Genomic DNA, 12,319 nt, shown 5'->3' with positions numbered 1-12,319 from the left:
TATGGGAAATTACTGGTAAGGCCATTTTGAAAGAAATATATAGAGTTAAATCCTGTTTATTGTTATTTCCCCTCACTAATAGTTTTACAGGAAGGTACAAGGAAAAGGGACTGGGGGAAGTTCAATTTCAAACAGAAAGAAAAGCAAATAAACAATATGTGAAGTCTTATTGTTTTATCCAATCTGTCTTTTTTTTAACAGAAAATATGAGTTTGCTCTCATAGTTTCAAATTTATAAACCTAACAAACATGCCTTGTAATAAACTGAATTATTCTCTAACATCATGCTTTAAAAGAATAATGGCAGGGAAGATTGCATCTTTATGGAGAAAATGTGATTTAGTAGAGATTATCTGATTGCAAGACATTAAAAATTTAAAAATTTAACTCCACGAAAAAAGCTTAAAATCGTTTACAGTACAACAATACCGAGAATTACAAGCTGGTTTTGTTGCTCATCAAAGTTAGCATGCCTAAAATTAGACACCTCATTCATATAGTCTTGGGGAACTCACATACCCTCCCCTCTATGAGTAAGCTGGGTTACTTCAGTAACCAGCACAGGCAAAAAGTTTTATAAATTTCATGCATAGCTAGCTATACCCTAGCCTAGGAGCCCTTCAGTTATGTAAAACAAACAAAACTTAGTTTCAAAAGGAAAACAAAGCAGTGTGCTAAAGGAGCCTCTTTGCACTTGAAGTCAAGAATCAAAGCCATTTAATTTTTAGTGTACTGAGCCTTTGAGCAGAAACAATGAAAAAATGAAAACGCTTCAGCAGCAAACTCCAAGCAACTCATACATCTCCTACCTGTATTAGTGGGTAACTAGTAGCGTTCAAAAAGAAACAAAATCATTAAACTGTTCAAACTCATTGTATACAATCCGCAATATTAAACTTGAACTGCAATTCCTTCCTGGTGTAATTTAATAGTATATAAATCCACCTGAACAGAAATATCCCTATTTAATAATAGAGTAAGATGCAAATTAGCCATCACTCCGCTACACCCACAAGCCACACCCACCAACCAATCAGAGCACATATGCAAGTTAACCCAACAAAGATGGCGGTTAATTTGCATATGTGGAGGGAGGGAGGAATGAAGACGGAAGACAGCATAGGGGTGTCGAACTCAATCAGAGAAGGGGCCAAAATCTAAAATCCAGCCTAAATCACGGGCCGAATGGTTTACTGAACAGTCATAAACTGTCATTGTGATGGAAACGCAGCGGAGTGCAGTGATGACAGCGCGGTGCGGGCCACATTGCAAGGCCTGGCGGGACGGATTTGGCCCGCGGGCCTTGTGTTTGACACATGTGGCATAGAAGGAAGAGGGAGGCAAAGTGGAAAGCAAGGTGGCTGTGGCTGCTGGAGGGAAAGCACTGGCAGCGAGTGTGGGGCGAGATGAGGTGCACAGTGGCTATGTGTTCACCACATAGGCAGTGGCGGCAGGAGGCAGTGGGGGTGGTGGGTCAGGTTGGAGGAGCAGGTGAGAGACAGTGGCAGTAGTGGCCACGGGTGCAGTGGGGTGGGCGGGACAAGCGAGGCACGCAACAGGAGAGACGGGGGGAAAGGGGGGAGGGAAGCCTGGGGGAAATCTTGCAGGAATATTCCTGCAACAGGAAGCTAAAACTAAAATGTGCCTATCCAATCATGGTGTTAGGTCAATTTACCTACATAATACTTTTTTTTCTCTTATGCTTCTTTAGACTGTATTACAAATAGGCGCTACAATAGCCAGGGCTCAACTTCAATTTTTCAGGTCTCACACGGACATACACAATTGCCTTATTACAATCAGACTATCCTTGACTCTCAACACTAGTGGCCTAGTCCTGGTTTCCTAACCCACAAACAATGCAACAGCATCCAGAACAAGTGAATCAATGAGAATACAGACTTGTGCTTTTCCAGAAATCCACTCCTTCCACACAGCCTAGTAATTACTAGAAGGCTCTAAAGTCATACCTTTTTATTCCATGGGGGAAGGAATGTATGTGAGACCCCTGAAATTCATTATCTAGGCAAAAATGCATGCACATAACTTTTGCAAATGAGGGACTAAGGAATTTATGAGAAGGCATACTGGTTCATACTCTTACATAGTTTATTCACTTGTAAAATGTGAACAGTTTATTCATAAGTATTTCACTTACTACAAACTAAGTCAAATTATTTTCCCTCCTGGGACAAGCAAGTCACTTGAATGTTCAAGAGGTAAGAGATTACACACATCAAACATATGAAAAGCAAGTGGAAAATAATTTAGTTGTGTATTCTCACCTCCAAGGATTCTATGTGCCCTTTGCTTAATGGAGCCAACTAGTAACGCTACTAGAGATGGAAGCTCAGACACAGGATATATTTCAGGCTTATCGAAACCTTCTAGCCTTTCACTGTTAGAAACGCGTAGGTCTCTGGTTAATAAGAGGCTGTCCAATCAAAGTAGGGGTGGGAACCTTTTTTCTGCCGAGGGCCATTTGGATATTTATGATATCATTCGTGGGCCATACAAAATTATCAAAATAAAAATTAGCCTGCTATATTTGGTCAAACATTTAATTAACTCTAATGCCTTGGCAGGCCTGGACCAAATGTTTTGTTTTGTTTTGTTTTGTTTGTTAATCCTCACTGGAGGATATTTTCTCCATTGATTTTTAGAAAGAGTGGAAGGGAGGGGGAGAGACACAGAGAGAGAAACACTGATGTGAGATGGAGCCTGCAACTAAGATTCGTGTCCTTGATGGGACTTGAACCTGGAACCCTTCAGCTCACCAGCCAACACACTATCCAGCGAGCCAAACTGACTAGGGCTGGACCAAATGATTCTGTGGGCCTAATACAGCCTTGTGGGCAGGATGTTTCCCAGCCCCGGTTTAAAGCATTAGAAGAACAGTGTTCAGGAAGCCCAAGAGTGGTGATATAATTTGTAAAATTTTGCCTGGTCTTCCAAATTTGAAACCACAATGCTAGCAGCATCAACCCATTTTGAACCAAGGATTTACATCACAGTGGCAAAAGATACCACTGTTAACCACCTTTAGACATTTACCTAAATAAAGGGTTTTCAAATGACGATTCTTAAGAATTCACAGTGAAGCCGAAACCAGTTTGGCTCAATGGATAGAGCGTCGGCTTGGGAACTGAGAGGTCCCGGGTTCGATTCCGGTCAAGGGCATGTACCTTGGTTGTGGGCATATCCCCAGTAGGGAGTATGCAAGAGGCAGCTGATCGATGACTCTCTCTCATTGATGTTTTTAACTCTCTCTCTCCCTTCCTCTCTGTACAAAATCAATAATATATATATATATATATATATATATATATATATATATATATATATTTTTTTTTTTTTTTTTTTTTTTTTTTTTTTTTTTTTTTTAAGAATTCACAGTGAATGTCATTCTTAAAAACTTTGGGGGAAAAAAGTTTTTTAAGTCCCTATGAGTGATACTCTTCTAAGATGCAGTAAGGAACACAACGTACAGACTCACCTTGTTGAGCTGGAGTCTGTCCTGGAGCGGGAAGAGGGTGAGGTAGTCTGGAGGGAGGGCAGAGCACCAGGCACAGGCACCTGAAAGGGGACACAGAGTTCTCATCAGCCTGGCTGACTTTTATCTGAAAAATGCTACACCACCCCGTTGTAACTTACAATCATTAAAGAGCAAAAAATACACAAGCTTTCGGCTTCACATATTATAGTTTTCCCAAGAGTTTTTCCTCCCCTGGCTGACCCTTCCCTGTAGACACCCGACTTGCAGTACTTGTGGGGTGGGTTTGTTGGGTTTGGTTTCAATTAGTATTTTTTGTGCCTTTGGGAAAGGAATGTCAGTTGTTTCTTAAAAAGGTCATTTGGTGGGCCTAGGGTGTTCTAGGAAAGACTTCCTGCCTTCTCTTTCTCCTGACCCAAGCTCCCTGCGATCTCACAATCATTTCTTGAAAGCAGTTTAACAGGCATTTGGAAATTTGCCTGAGGACAGGGCCTAAACATGAAGCTGAAGGAGAAAGTCAAGCTTTTGGTACTAAAAAACACAAACAAAAAGCATGCAGCCCTGTTCCGTGGTGAGTGCAAATTACAACCGCTGGGTAGCAAAGAGGTAACTGGCACCAGCGCTCTGACCACTCCATCGCCTAATGCTGGGAGAATGCGAAACTCTGCCAGGAGGTTCGAGTCGGAAAGAAAGCCAAAGAAAGAAATCTTGGCTACACAGTGAGAATTGACGCAATTCTTGTGTCTGCTACATTCAGACTATGCCCTTAACAGATGTTTCTGCATTTATTTATAGAAAGGTTTACTTTAGTAACAAGACCATCTTCCTTCAACCATTTTTTTTAAATATACCAAGAAACCAAACTACTTTGATTATGAATAGAAAATGCTACCAAAAAGTTACAAATTCTTAGCTATAAAATAATATGAAATATCAAATTAGAAAGAGTGTAAAAAGAAAGAGCCGGAAGCCCCCAGATCTGTTGCAAGCTACCATAAAATGTCTAAACTTCAAACACAACCGAGGAAGGGAGAAGGGAGTCCAAATGGCCCCTTCCTTACCTGGGTTTTCCCTGCTCGGCTACTATAACCCTGAATGAAGACATTGTCTCCAAATCTGGTTACTACACCAACACTTCATATAACTTAACAGTTTTTATAAAAATGCCATTCATTTCCATATTATTTTTTTACACAGTGTTACAGCTGCAGTGCAAAGATGCCTTACTGCGTGCTTCCAAGTTTTACAAGAAAAAGAGACCAGCAGTCACATTAAATTTTTTTTTTTCCTAATGAAAATGAGTAGGCTTGAAGCCAACTAAATATCACAGAATTCCTGTTTCACCCTCTTACATCAGATGGGTTAGAGCCTCCTGGCTTCAATGGACCTACTACGTATCTCCTAGAGAAGCCAGGTGTGCCTCAGTGGATTGAGCATCATCCCAGGCTCCGAGAGGTCACTGGTTTGATTCCCAAGTTGCCAGCTCAGTCCCCGGTGGGGGGTGTAAAGAGGCAGCTGATGTTCAGGGCATATGCCCTGACAGGGAATCTGTGGCCTCCGTGATCATAGGGTGATGCTAAACCATCGAGCCACAATGCTGGCCAGACTGCTCTTGAGTTCTTAATCATCCAGAGAGGGAAAGAGAGGGAGTGAGAAATAGAAACATCAACGATGAGAGAGAATCATTGATGTGCTGCCTCCTGCACACCCCACACTGGGGACTGAAGTTCAGAAAGATGAGGTGACTTGATCAGAACCCAGTTCCTGCCTTTAGAGAACGGTAGGCACTCAGTAGGCGACAGGCAACACTGCACAACTCAGAGACTGCTCACAACCTTGTGAAGGTAAAGCCTAGAATACCCTTTTTGAGGACGAGGAAACCAAGATTTCAGAAAGATGTCTAGGCTCACATGGTCAGCGGACGGTGGAGCCCTGATGTGAGTTCAGGTGTTTGCTTTCTTCCTACCAGGCTTCCATCCCAGGGTAGTTCACATAACCCACGCTGTTCCCACTTTTTCCTGCACCTTTCCAGCGAGGGCTCATAAACTGATCCATAAACCACAGGAACTGAAATGCATTGTTAGTCTTACGATTATGTCCTTGAATGTCATGCAGGAAATCAAGACAAAGGAGAAAGGTAAGACAAGCAAACGATGCGATCGATTATTTTTAAGCAGCCACACAATCATTTTTGTTTAGACCAGTTTGAAAAAATCCATGTCCTCAACTTTACTAGACAAGCTATCCATTGATTGCTTGGATGGAGTCCCCTGTCCCTGGCTAACACTTTCACATCCCAGATACCAGGAAGCTGTTTTCAGAGTTTTGACAAATATCCATCAAATAAATGAGGTGTCTTCATTGAAGATCTGTTACTCCGATTTGAGTCAGCCAAAAGAACCACTGTTAAGTGCATATAGATTAAAGGACAAGATGGCCATATTAATAGAAACTGTATTTTCGTACAGAACACGCATCAGACAAATGCAACATTGGGACATCAAGCAAGCACCGAGAAAGGGATAGCATGATCTTTGATGTGGTCCAGTGATAAGAACGAACGCATGGCGGGGCCAAAGTTTCAAGAGAAAACATCAAACTGATGGCACTGTTGGGAGAGAAAAAGACCTGAAGAATATTTAGGGAAGAAGGTGCCTTCTGCAAAGCAGACATTAGAAAGCTGCCTCAGAGTGGGCAGGCTCTGAGGGAGGCGAGGTGCGTTGGCAGAAGAATTCTGGTAGGGCAAGTACACCCCTCGAAGAGCTGCTTTCTAAGACCAGGAAAACTTAAAACGTTAACTGGTTTTTAATTCAAATTAAGTAAACTACAAAGGTAATAAAACCGATGAAGTTTTCAACAGATAGTTTTTCTGAACATAATAAAAGGACACTGTTCTGTGTTGTGTGTGAGATCCATTCCCCTACTGTACAATGAGTCCCACCTCATTTCTTACAATCCCAGCACCGGGCAACGACTTGGGCACCCTCAAGGGTAAAGGATGGCCAGGAGGAGGGTCTAAATCACATGTGTCAAACACAAGGCCCGCGGGCCAAATCCATCCCGCCAGGCCTTGCAATGTGGCCCGCATCGCGCTGTCATCACTGCACTCCGCTGCGTTTCCATCACAATGACAGTTTATGACTATTCAGTAAACCATTCGGCCCGAGATTTAGGCTGGATTTTAGATTTTGGCCCCTTCTCTGATTGAGTTCGACACCCCTAGTCTAAATAAAGCAGGAACTTGACATGCTATTTCCCGTGGTGCCAATGCAGGCAGCTGGGTAATACAAATTTCTGTTTTCCTTCCCCCATCCAAGGGAGGATTCATTGGGGGATAGGCGGCCAATTTTTTTAAATTAAAAAAACAAAACAAAAACAGCCCAGTCTGGTTTGGCTCAGTGGATAGAGCATTGGCCTGCGGACTGAAGGGTCCCAGGTTCGATTACGATCAGGGGCGTATGCCTTGGTTGTGGGCACATCCCCAGTGGGGAGTGTGCAGGAGGCGGCTTATCGATGTTTCTCTCTCATTGATGTTTCTAACTCTCTCTCCCTCTCCCTTCCTCTCTGTAAAAAAACAAAAGATATTTTTTAAATGATAAAACAGATAAACTTGTGGCTTTAAGTTGTATTTTTGTATTAACACAAATGAAATCCTAAATATTGATTTTGACCACCACTTGGATGGAGTCCCCTGAGAAATTTTTCTAAGTACTAAACGTTACTCTAGTTAACCTTTTCTCAGCTTATCAACTTTGATTATACTGCTTTATTGCTGTCAATTAACCAATGTTCAATACTGCTACAAGACGATAAGAAAATTCCCAACACTGTGGTTGGAAACATGGCAGTTCTGACTAGAGGTCGTCTGCACGGATGTTCTAAAATTCCCTCCAATTTTTCCTAATGGTCTCAGAGAACTAGTGTTAAAATGACTGTACCTTAACAAAGAGTAAGTTCAAATGTGAGGAAGAGATTCGTTTTTAAAATAACACTAATTAACTGCAAGTGACAATGATTTTCATTGTTTAAAACAGAAGTTGATGGCAAATTTTCAGCATACATTAAAAAAAGCAAAAAATATAGAGCAAAGATTCTACTACTGAAGTTGAGAAATACTACAGTATGTTGCACAGTCAAGCATGCTTTAAACGATTATCTAATTCCTAAATTGAGCTGTTTCATAATGTATGTTAATCTTGAATAAATGTCCTCATTTCAGTTCAAAGAAAAGCATAAGCAATAAAGCTACCTTAAGTTGAAGAAAAGAGTATCCTTATGTTTAAACACTATTTATGCCAGGCACTCGTGCAGATTATACTTTACATATTTCTGAAACCTTATCATTTCCTGTCTTAGTGCCTGAAGGAAGGAAAGTCCTTAGATGGTGCCTGGAGTTACAGGTAGTCTCCCACAGTTTTTGGTTTAGTTTGGTGAACTCTTCCCTTTGCAGGTAGCATATGAAACCATGTATTATGGATTTCTATCAGTTCATACCATGCTCCAGTTCATCCCAGTTCACTGCCTAACAATGGCCCTGAAATTCAGGAGCCCAACTCCTGCCTGGCCATGCGGTTCAGTGGGTGAGCGTCAACCTCTGAACCCAGAGGCCACTGTTTGATTCCCAGTCAACCAACATACTTGGGTTGTGGACTCAATCCCTAGTAGGGGGCATGTAGGAGGCAGCCAATAAATGATTCTCTTTCAGCATTGATATTTCTATGTGTCTCTGCCTTCCTCTCTGAAATAAATAAATTTATTTAAAGGTTGGTTATTGCCGAGATCGGTTTGGCTCAGTGGATAGAGCGTCGGCTTGGGGACTGAAAGGTCCTGGGTTCGATTCCAGTCAAGGGCATGTACCTTGGTTGTGGGCACATCCCCAGTGAGGGGTGTGCAAGAGGCAGCTGATCAATGACTCTCTCTTGTCAATGTTTCTAACTATCTCTCTCCCTTCCTCTCTGTACAAAATCAATAAAATATATTTAAATAAGTAAATAAATAAATAAATAAATAAAGATTGGTTATCTTCAAATTGAACAACCCATCCCAACCTGGTAAAAAAAAAAAAAAAAAAAAAAAAAAAGCCTACTCCTAATCCCCAGGTACAGGGAAAATGGCATAAGCACATATGGGCCAGTGTATAAGAATAAATAAGAAGGGATAATGAAAGGAAATTATTAAAGCAAACCGAAGGGAAGTAAGTCAGCATCGTGGGAAACATGCAGAAGCCAATGGACAATCCAGAGAGAAAGTGCGTTAAGAGGAGCGGCCAGCAGAGGTGCTCCCAGAAGAGGCACGCTGCCCTGCACGCTGCCCTGCCCCGCTGCGGAGACCGGCAGCAGCCTGCACATCACAGGTCCCAGTGGGCACACTGAGCCCACGAGTCTCAATGGTCTGGCTCAATGGTCCGGCCTGCACAAATGTGGGCCCTGAGAAAGGAGATAACTACGAAGGATACATGGTGGTTAACTGGGCTCAAATTAAAAACAAACCAACAAAAACAGAGGCCAGTAGCCATTTCTAAATAAGGGTCTCTCGTGCGAGTTGCCTTTCGGGGAGAAGCCTGTACTGAACTGCCTGCCGGCACTGCGTTCCTGCCATCTGAGCCCCTTCGAGAGGGGTTCCAGAAATTTTATTTCAACCCACGCCTGAGGCGTTCCCTGTCCAGTCGGGGTTGTGCGGCTGTATCCCCATCAGCATTTTCGCTGACTGATTAGAGCCACTCCATTGTCACCGATCAGGGCGGTGAGAAACAAACTGTGAGGATTCGGAGTCCTCATCTGCACAGGACAGACCCATCGGAGGTCAGGGTGGGACCTCTCTCTTTATAAGTCAACTCCCCTAGGCTCAGGGAGCACACTTTCCCTCTCCACTGAGAACGGAAGACTGCATTTCCCACAGGAAAGTAGTCTTGCCAAAGCAGAGCAAGGCAGAGGGGGGCAGACAGGTGCAGAGCACGGCAAAGAGAAGCACATAGGAGCAGGGAGAGCAGAGAGAAGCACATAGGAGCAGGGAGAGTAGAGCATGGCAGAGAAAAGCACATAGGAGCAGGGAGAGCAGAGCATGGCAGAGAAGCACACAGGAGCAGGGGGAGCAGAGCACGGCAGAGAGAAGCACATAGGAGCAGGGTTGAGCAGAGCACGGCAGAGAGAAGCACATAGGAGCAAAGGGAGCAGAGCACGGCAGAGAGAAGCACATAGGAGCAGGGGGAGCAGAGCATGGCAGAGAGAAGCACATAGGAGCAGGGGGAGCAGAGCATGGCAGAGAGAAGCACATAGGAGCAGGGGGAGCAGAGCATGGCAGAGAGAAGCACATAGGAGCAGGGGGAGCAGAGCACGGCAGAGAGAAGCACATAGGAGCAAAGGGAGCAGAGCACGGCAGAGAGAAGCACACAGGAGCAGGGGGAGCAGAGTGGGGCTGCCGCACAGCGCGCTGTCCCACAGCCGGGCCGCTTCATGATTGAGCTGTGACACAGCCGAGCTGTTCCGCAGTCACGCTGTATCACACCTGAGCTGTCTGAGTGGAATCAAGTTTCCTTCTTCACGGCACCCCAGATTGGGGGTTCCTGTTGCTGCTGAATGGGTGCCAGGCACCACAAGTTGACGCAAGAAACGTGAGTTCATTCACACGATCTGAAATCAAGGTTCCGGAAAGAACACTGGCCTTGTCTTCTGCATGTGCTGGAGCAGCACAGACTCCAGACCAGGCGTCTTCAAACTACGGCCCACGGGCCACATGCAGCCCGCAGAGGAGTCTGATCCGGCCCACCAGGTTTTTTGGGCAGTGAGCGCAGCCGAGGTGTTACAGTAGGAATTAGTAGTTCATATAGTCCGGCCCTCCAGCTCTCTGAGGGACCGTGATCTGGCCCCCACTTTAAAAAGTTTGAGGACCCCTGCTCCAGACGAACAGCAAACTCCTCCACCCCGGCTCTGCTGGGAAGTGAGTTTGGGATGGCCATGACCTCCTTGCCCCTATTTCTCACCTGCAGGGCCCTTGGAAATAAGTGCGCCTAGTGCATCGTTTTAATAACTGACATTGGCAGCAGCTCCATGGCCTGGGGAGAGGCAGGGTCTTGGAGGATAATGACTTGATAAACTCCGACCTTGGGATGCTGGGGAAACCAGCCTGGATGTAACTGTCTCACCCTTTAAGAGGGCTGTGCTACAGGGCTACAGGGACAGGTGAATCCGTTTCTCCAAGCCAGAGCTGGAAAAAGTTTTGTCTAAACACTTCACTTCATAGCACTTTTTATATATCAAGCCACTGTTCTATATATCTTATGCATGTCCATTCGTTTTTCATTTTCTGATGAGGTAAGAGGCACAGGAAGATTAAGGAAACAATGACCCAGGTTACCAGCTAGTAAATGGCAAAGTCTGTACATGAGCCCAGCCCGGTCTACCGCAGTCTGTGCTCCCAACCTCCGGCAGCACCGCCTCTGACCGGGTCTCACAGCTCACCTTCCTGGCAGGAAGATCTTCTCTCCCCAAAATATAATTTTAGCCCCCCCCCCCCCCCTAAACTCCACATCTGTAAGATGGGGACAAGATCACTTCCTTACCAATGAAAAATAGTATTTCTGCGTGAAAATGCCTAACAAACATATGAAAAGATGCTCTATATCACATATTATTGTGAAAATGCGAATTAAAACAAGGAGATTCTACACACCTATTAGAAAGGCCAAAATCCAAAACACAGACACCCCCAAATGTGGGTGAGACTGTGGAACAACAGGAAATCTCACTCCCTGCTGGAGGGAATGCAAAATAAAAGACAGTTTGCCAGTTTCTTACAAAACTAAATATACTCTTTCCAGCAACTGTGCTCTTTGGTATTTACCCAAAATATAGCATAGATCCTTGAAGTTGGGATTGCTACGCCTCCATGATATACCACAAATTAAATCTGATACAGACATAGGAGTCGTCTAATGTTAACAAGGAGGATGGAAAACTATGGTACAGAAATAATCAATCGTGCTTTATATGGTGCTGACAAGTAAAACCCCAACTGCAACAGCAAATGCCCTTCACCAGTCCCTCTAAGGCTGTGGGCGGCAAACTGCGGCCCTCGAGCCACATGCGGCTCTTTGGTCCCTTGAGTGTGGCTCTTCCACAAAATACCACGGCCTAGGCAAATCTATGTTGAAGAAGTGATGTTCGAAGAAGTTCAAGTTTCAAAAAATTTGGCTCTCAAAAGAAATTTCAATCGTCGTACAGTCAAATACTGACTGCTGATACCTGGCTCTGTTGACTAATGAGTTTGCCGACCACAGCTCTAAGGCGACGGTCGCCAACTAGTGGTCCGAGGACCACTGGTGGTCAGTGATGTCCGAAAGAGCAGCGACTGCTGCTCTACGGTGAGGGTCGGGTTAGCCTACCTTCAGCAAAGCAGTGTGACAGCTCAGCCATGAAGCAGCAAGGTCATGCAGCATACCTGCCTGATCCCACCATCATGACCAGCAACTAAAAACACATTACCATCATCCAGGTGACCGGCCCTGTACTTTACCACCCAGGAGGAAAGGCCCCATTATGCCAGAACGAGGGTGGACCCAGGCACCGGGACATATGTCACCCTAACAACACACCTTTTTTCGCCTCTTAATAAAGCAACTGCTTCAGTGTCTCCTAATACTGCCCATAAAAACAACCGAATCTAAATGTATAGGATAATATGCTAATAATATCTTTCAACGTCCCCCCCTCAAGCGTTGTTTAATGTAGTTTGTGAAAGAAGGTTTTAATATAAAAATTCACTGAATTAAAATATTTCCTAATTTGCCGAAACCGGTTTGGCTCAAAGGATAGAGCGTCGGTCTGCAGA

General features: G+C 44.3%; 1 protein-coding gene across 2 annotated transcripts in view; it reads right to left on the bottom strand.

Annotated features, from left to right (window-relative positions):
- Positions 1-12,319, bottom strand: part of RASSF8 (Ras association domain family member 8) — a 98,293-nt gene that overhangs the window by 67,531 nt on the left and 18,443 nt on the right. The window contains exon 2 of one of the 2 annotated variants that reach the window (XM_045587851.1): positions 3,497-3,576. The exons of the other annotated variant lie outside the window; for it this stretch is intronic. The gene's annotated coding sequence lies outside the window, so the exon portion shown is untranslated. The remainder of the gene's footprint in view (positions 1-3,496; positions 3,577-12,319) is intronic. 2 annotated transcript variants of the gene reach the window in all.

The sequence above is a fragment of the Pipistrellus kuhlii genome, unplaced genomic scaffold (genome assembly GCF_014108245.1).
Source record: "Pipistrellus kuhlii isolate mPipKuh1 unplaced genomic scaffold, mPipKuh1.p scaffold_m20_p_3, whole genome shotgun sequence".
In the NCBI taxonomy this organism is placed as follows: Eukaryota; Metazoa; Chordata; class Mammalia; order Chiroptera; family Vespertilionidae; genus Pipistrellus; species Pipistrellus kuhlii.
This window is presented reverse-complemented; position numbering and strand designations above follow the sequence as displayed.